Source organism: Phascolarctos cinereus, unplaced genomic scaffold (assembly GCF_003287225.1).
Source record: "Phascolarctos cinereus isolate Bilbo 61053 unplaced genomic scaffold, phaCin_HiC Scaffold_1;HRSCAF=81, whole genome shotgun sequence".
Classification (NCBI taxonomy): Eukaryota; Metazoa; Chordata; class Mammalia; order Diprotodontia; family Phascolarctidae; genus Phascolarctos; species Phascolarctos cinereus.
Genome location: NW_027555514.1, coordinates 289376270 through 289382767, shown reverse-complemented (window position 1 = coordinate 289382767; position 6498 = coordinate 289376270). Strand labels below are relative to the sequence as shown.

General features: G+C 49.9%; 1 long non-coding RNA gene across 1 annotated transcript; it reads right to left on the bottom strand.

Annotated features, from left to right (window-relative positions):
- Positions 1 to 1450: 1450 nt before the first annotated feature.
- Positions 1451 to 5242, bottom strand: LOC144455074 (uncharacterized). Its single transcript, XR_013483733.1, has 2 exons — positions 4186 to 5242; positions 1451 to 1912 (listed from the first exon to the last, which is right to left on the bottom strand). It is a non-coding gene; the product is annotated as an uncharacterized LOC144455074 (long non-coding RNA).
- Positions 5243 to 6498: the final 1256 nt, after the last annotated feature.

Sequence of the window (6498 nt, the reverse complement as noted above, 5' to 3'; positions counted from 1 at the left end):
CAAGCTCTTACTATGTGCCAGGCACTGTGCTAATCACTGGGAATACAAATGCAAGAAATGCAGAAAAAAAAGGCAGTTTTGGCCCTCAAGGAGCTTATATTCTGATGGGGGGAAACAACACAAAAGGAAGGTAGAAGAGGGGGATGGTGATGATGGAAAAGTCCTAAGTGCAGCCTGGTGAGAAATGAAGATCTGGCTGGCCCGGGGTGCCCTCCTTGCCCTGCACTAGACCCAATGCCCGTTGGTAAAGGACTCACTCATGATTGCTGGAGATCAGTGCCTTATACCTGCATGAGGGGCGGGGTGGAGTTGGTGAGAGTTGGTGAGAGCTCTTGAGTCTCTGCAGTTGTTCTGGGTGCTTCTATCTTCCATCTTCGAGAGAGAAGATGGACAATGCCAACCCCACTTCAGGTTGCTGAAGAATCACGTCGTATTATGTTGTACTAGAATAAGACTCTGGGAAGAAGCCAACAGGCTTCCTCATGTTCCTACCCCCAGCTTGCTGCGCTGGAGGCTTTAGACAATCTCCCCTTGGGTGAGATCTAGGACATTTTCTCTTGGTTGTCCCAAAGGGACAGCTCCTTCATTCTGTAGTGTCTGGTATATATTCTCCTACATAGGCCTTCTCTGATTTCTGTTTTGCTATAATTTGGATAAATGAGTTTCTCTGCTATTCATTTTGCATGTTCATTGTAAAACTGGTGTTTGGTGGGAAGGGAGTCAGGTCTTAAATATCGTAAGACTTGGGTTCTTTTTTCCCCATTAATAAACAACAGTCAGAGGCTTAGCCCAAACCTGAAAACCAACTACCCTAGACAAACAACATTTAAGGGAGCAGATGGATAGAAGTCTAGCCTAATAGCCCCCCTCTCTGAGGGGAGCCAAGTGGTGGCTTCTGGCCCCAACCCTGCGCTTCCCTTTCTGGCAGGAATGAAAGTCTCCCTTGAAGAAGGGTAGGGGGAGAAGAGGCTAGAGATGTCTATTCTACCTCCCTTTGAGCCACACAATGACACTCCCATGCTACATGTGGGGGACAGTTCTTGTTACCCTTAACTGGAGTTTTTGAAAGAGCTACCCTACGAGAGTCTCCTTTGATGGAGAGTTCCTCCAAGAGTGAATTCTATAGAGGGGAGCTGTGATGTAAAGTGACACATTTGTGAGGACATTGAGAGAGTGATTCACAAGGTTTCTGAAAAATAGGATGATACCAAAGGAACGGGGAATAACCCAAGACCTTATTAATATCAGAAAAGGGATAACTTCTGACAGATATGCCTGCTTTTCCACATATGTACAATATTGATGAGAACCATCTCTAAATGCATCGGAGGCATCCTCCACAAGACCATTAGTAGGAAACACGAAGACTTTACCAAGTACTCTTCCAGAGTAGACTGAGCACCTCTTCACCATCACACATCTGGCAGAAGGCTATAGAAAGAACACAAGATTGTTGCTGTGCTTGTTTGCAGATTATGGAAAGCATTTTATTTGGTAGAATACAATACCACCTTACAGGCTCTCTCTGAACAAGATGTCTCTCATACATCAAAATCATTCAAGATTCTTTGAAAAATATAAAAGCAGAAATATTCCTGTTCAATGACCATCTGATCATAATTATCAGGTAAGGAATAACATAGGAAGGTGTAGGCTCCCCGGGGGTCCTTGCCACTTGCTGGAGGAGATCCAGAGGAGGGTCCAAGTTGAAGGGAGATTCCCTGGGGATGTTAGAGTCCAGCAAATGCCCCTGTTTGCACATGACACTGTGTCAATTGCATCAACCCTACAACACTGCAGAATCTACTGTCAGAGAGCTGTGGTCACTCAAAGGAGTTTGGCGTGGCCATCTGCACAGGAAAGACCAAGTGGATGAAGAAGGTCCACAAAGCTTGTTCATTAGCACATATATCTACAACAGATGTAGAGATGGAAAACAAATTGGGCTCAGAAGTAAAAAAGGGATCAGGCACAGTTGTCTTTGGGAAATCACCAAGATCCTTTAATGATCTCAAGCTTGTCTGAGAAACAAAAGCCCATCTTTTTAAGATCAAGATCCTATCAGTGCTATCATACACCTGTAAGACACAGAGCACAATGATCCCTGAAGAATTAAAAGTGACTTTCACACAGAGAGCAACGTGTTCTCAGGGAGGAACAGGAGGGAAGCCTGTCGTGAGGGATGTAGGAACAAAGACACAAGGGGAGAGGACAGGTTGGTTAGTCAGCATGGGCAAAGGGCGATGAGAGGTGGGCAGCTCAAATACTCCACTGGAGTCCTGGTCACATTAGGGGAAAGTGAGGAAGGCCCCCAGAGGGCTATGTGGGCCACGCCCACTGAGTGATGAGGTCGGGGAACCAGCTGAGGGTGTCCCCAGCCCCAACACAGTGTGTGGCATATAGGAGGCATTCCGTAAATGCTGCCTGACTTAAGAGGAATTCTCTGTCTCTGTCTCTCTGTCTGTCTCTGTGTCTCTGCCTCTGTTTCTGTCTCTCTGTGTCCTTCATTCTCCTTCTGTCTATCTATCTTTTTCTCTCTGGGTATCTGTGTTTATCTCTCCTTTGTGTTTCTATCTGTTTCTTTTTGTCTCTGTCTCTCTTTGTCTCTGTCTTCTGTCTCTGTCTCTCTGTTTCTGTCTGTCTCTGTCTTTGTCTCTGTTTCTGTTTGTCTCTGTCTCTCTCTATGTCACTGTGCATGTCTGTCTCTCTGTCCCTCTGTCTTTCTCTAGGTGTCTCTGTGTCTGTCTCCTCTTCTCTTCTCCCTCTATCTTTCCCTTTCTCTCCTTCTCCCCTTTCTCTCCCCCCTTCTTTCCCTCTGTCTGTCGCTGTCTCTGTTTCTCTCTCTCCATCTTGCCCTCCCTCCTTCTCTCTCTCTTCTGTGTCTCTTTCTCTGTTTCTGTTTGGCTCTGTCTCTCTCAGTCTCTGTATGTATGTCTGTCTTTGTCTCTCTGTCTGTCTCTTTCTGTCCCTCTTTGTATTTCTCTCTGTGCCCCTCTCTGTGTCTTTGTCTATCTCTCTGTTTCCCTTCTCCTATTTCTCTTTCCCTTTCTCTCTCTCTCTTCCCCTCCATTCTTCTCTCTTTCTCTCCCTCTCTCTCCATCTCTCCCTCCTCCTCTCCCTCCCTCTCTCTCCCCTCTCTCTTCCCTTTTCTTCTTCTTCTTCTTCTTCTTCTTCTTCTTCTTCTCTTCTTTCTTCTTCTCTCTTCTCTCTCTCTCTCTCTCTCTCTCTCTCTCTCTCTCTCTCTCTCTCTCCCCCCCCTCCCTCCCTCTCTCTCCATCTCTCTCTCCCTCCCTCGCTATCTCCAACCCTCTCAAGAGCCCTCAGCTTAATGAGTCAGGGCGTGAGTCTCATTCATGTGATATTTTCAGCCCCACTGTTGCTGAAGCTCATTGTTCCTTCCTCCTCTGGCCCATAATAGAAATGCTGAGTCGCGTCAGGAGCCCGAAATAGGAATTGAGGGAGTCAGGGAGGGAGCCAAGAGGAGCGGGTGTAGCCGGGCCGCCCAGCCTGCCTATCGAGGAGCTGCTTGGCACTGGCACTGATCTCCACTCGTTTTCCCAGTCACACTCACATGATGACTTGTTTCATAACCACTCATCAGCTGTCCCGGAAACCAGGAGTCCTTGACAGGGAGGTGTTTGACCCTTTAATCTGAGGAACCCAGCAAGCGGAGGCTTTCTTGGGGGGTCTGGACCCCAGAAAATGCCTGAGCCAGCCTTCCTCCCGCTGCCCGCATCCCTCCTAGAGACTCCCTGATGTCTGATCACCCAGCCTCTGTAGGATGACCTTCAGTGGCAGGAAGCTCACTACCTCTGAGGCGACCCATTCCATCTTCATGCAGCCTTTATAGTTTAGAAAATTCCCCTTCTGTTCACTTGAAATCTGCTTCAGTGCAGCTTCCCTCCTCCTTCTCCCCCCACTCCCAATTGTTCCTTGTTCAGTGCCTAACAGTGTTTGGCACACAGTAGGTGCTTAATAAACGCTCATTGGCTTGGCTTATGGTTTCTTATGGATAGCTATGTGTATATGTGTGGGTGCATGTGTACGTGTTGTCTACCCCACTAGAATGTAAGCTCCTTGAGGGCTGAGGCTGTTCCTTGCTTCTTCTCTCCGTCCTCAGCACTTAGCACAATGCCTGGTGCACAGTAGGTGCTTAATCAGTCCTGGTGATTGAAAGCAGCAAACCTGTCTGCTGAGTCTTCTCCGAGCTGGACATCCCCCCTTCCTCTCATGGCATGGCTTCCACCCAGGGCCGTCCTCCTCTGCATCTTCTTCGGTTCCTCAGCGGCCTTGCTAGGCGGTGGTACCCGGGACTGGATGCCGCCCGCCACACGTGGTCTGGCCAGGATTCATGGACCTTGAACTGGAAAGGGTCACAAGAGTCATTAGCTTCCAACCCCTCCCTTCACATCCAGAGCGATGGAGGCCCAGGGAAATGAAGAGCTTTGCCTACAGTCATTCGAGGGGCAGAGGGGGAAGGGAATAAGCATTTCTATAGCACCTACTACAGGACAGACGTGGCGCTCAATGCTTTTTACCAACATACTCTCGTCTGATCCTCATGACAACCCTGGGAGATGGGTGCTGCTATTATCCCCACTTAACAGACGAGGAAACTGAGGCAGGCAGACGGTAAGTAATTCACCCAGGGTCACACAGCTGGTACTCATCTGAGGCAAGATCTGAGTTCAGGTCTTTCTGATGCCAGGCCTGGTGCTTCATCAGAAGGCCCCAGGTCTTCTGGTTTTAAGTCCAGTGTCTTTGCCCTTATCCAAGATTCCAGCAACTGGAGGGGCCATCGAATCGGTCCCAGAGTGAGAATGCCTCGTCTGTCGCCCTGGCAGGCGGTTATCCATCACCTGCCTAGGTCAGCTGGTCAAGGCCCAGCCGGCCCAAACCCTGTGCAGCCCTCCCTGGCCTCCCCTTCTCCAGGACCGGCAGACAGGTCCACTCCATCCCTGTCTTGTCTTGTCTCTGACAGTGCCTTCTGGGATAGCCTCATCCCCTTTGATTCCTTATGGGAAAGTGTGGGGCGGGGGCTGCCTGGACACTCGGTGGTTATCCCTGGTGACACGTGAAGTGCCACGGGTGCAGGAGGAGCCAACAGGGCCCATGGGAAGACAGGCTGTCACTCTACTGTTAATGAGCCATTCAGGGAGGATGCTATCTCCTGGCCCGTGAGATGGCACTGTACCCTGGCCACCAGCCCAACGGTCCCACCGTGGCCTCCCTGACGCAGGTGCAGAAGCTTCTCTCCCTCCCTCCCTCCGTCTGTCTGTCTGTCTCTATCTGTGTCTCTGTCTCTGTCTCTGTTTCTCCCATTCTCTCTCTCCCTGTCTCTGTCTCTCTCTCACACACATATACCTCTCCCTTCCCCCCTGCCCTGGCAATAAATCAGTGTATCTGTATCTTGTACTTTGTCTTTGCATTAGACCACACCGCCTCTTGGGAGGAAGGGGTCCAGATATAAGACTGTAGGATGCCTCAGTTTCTTCATCAGGAAAATGGGGGTGCTGCTTGCAGCTCTGTCCTGCTCCCTGGGATGTTGTGAGGTTCTAACATGGTGAACGTGGATGGACTTTGTAAAGGATGGCAAGGCAGTTTGGAGTGTCATGAGGAGGACAGCTATGGCCCTTAGGCTGTGTTGGGGGCCAATACCAGATTCAGCCAGGGGCTTTTTGAAAACATTTGGAATCTGGCCAGCCCAGCCTTCTCCTTTCCAACTCCACCAAGTGGGAGACAATGCCAGGCTCGCCAGTATTTCTAGAATCCTCCTGGCTTTCTCCTCCATCCCCTGCCACACCTGGCTTTGTATCATACTTACCTGTGGACACCTCAGACTACCCCAGGAGACAAGTTCCTTGAAGGCAACACTGGCTGACCTCCTGCTTTTGTATTTTGACTCTCTTGTGGTCCAGGTGCTTAATAAACATGGAGATGAATGAGGAGATGGAGGTGGGGCAGCTTCGGACAGATCAGATCCCTGAGGCCCATCGTCACCCAACTCACCCACCTCCAATTATAGGAGCCTCAGCAAGACAGAAACTCTGGCTAACTCTACTGTCTTTATTCTTAGACAAAGAGTCTGCTCCAAACCTCTGGCTCCTTTCCACCCTGGACATGTGAGCTGGATGGGAAGATCATGTTTTTAATCACTGTTCCCCAAGCTAAGAGTCAGTCCCCATCTTCCATGCCAGGTTCCTTCCTTCAGTCCCCTCCAGCACAAAGAGCCGTCTGTTAGGGACCAAGTAGTCCAGCCCCAGCCTCTATAGAGAAAATCAATTATCAGCAGCTGCCCAGAGCTGTGCTCTCGCTTTGCAGGGGCTGGGCAGAGAGATGAGGAGCAGGATCCAGCCCTCAGGGAGTGCCTAGTCTGGGAAGAGGAGGAAGAATGCCACACACACACAGTTGTGGAAGCTGAAGCCCAGAGCCCGGGAATAATTCACCCAAGGCCACCAGCCAAATTAGCGGCAGATCAGAGACTAGAATCCAGTTTTG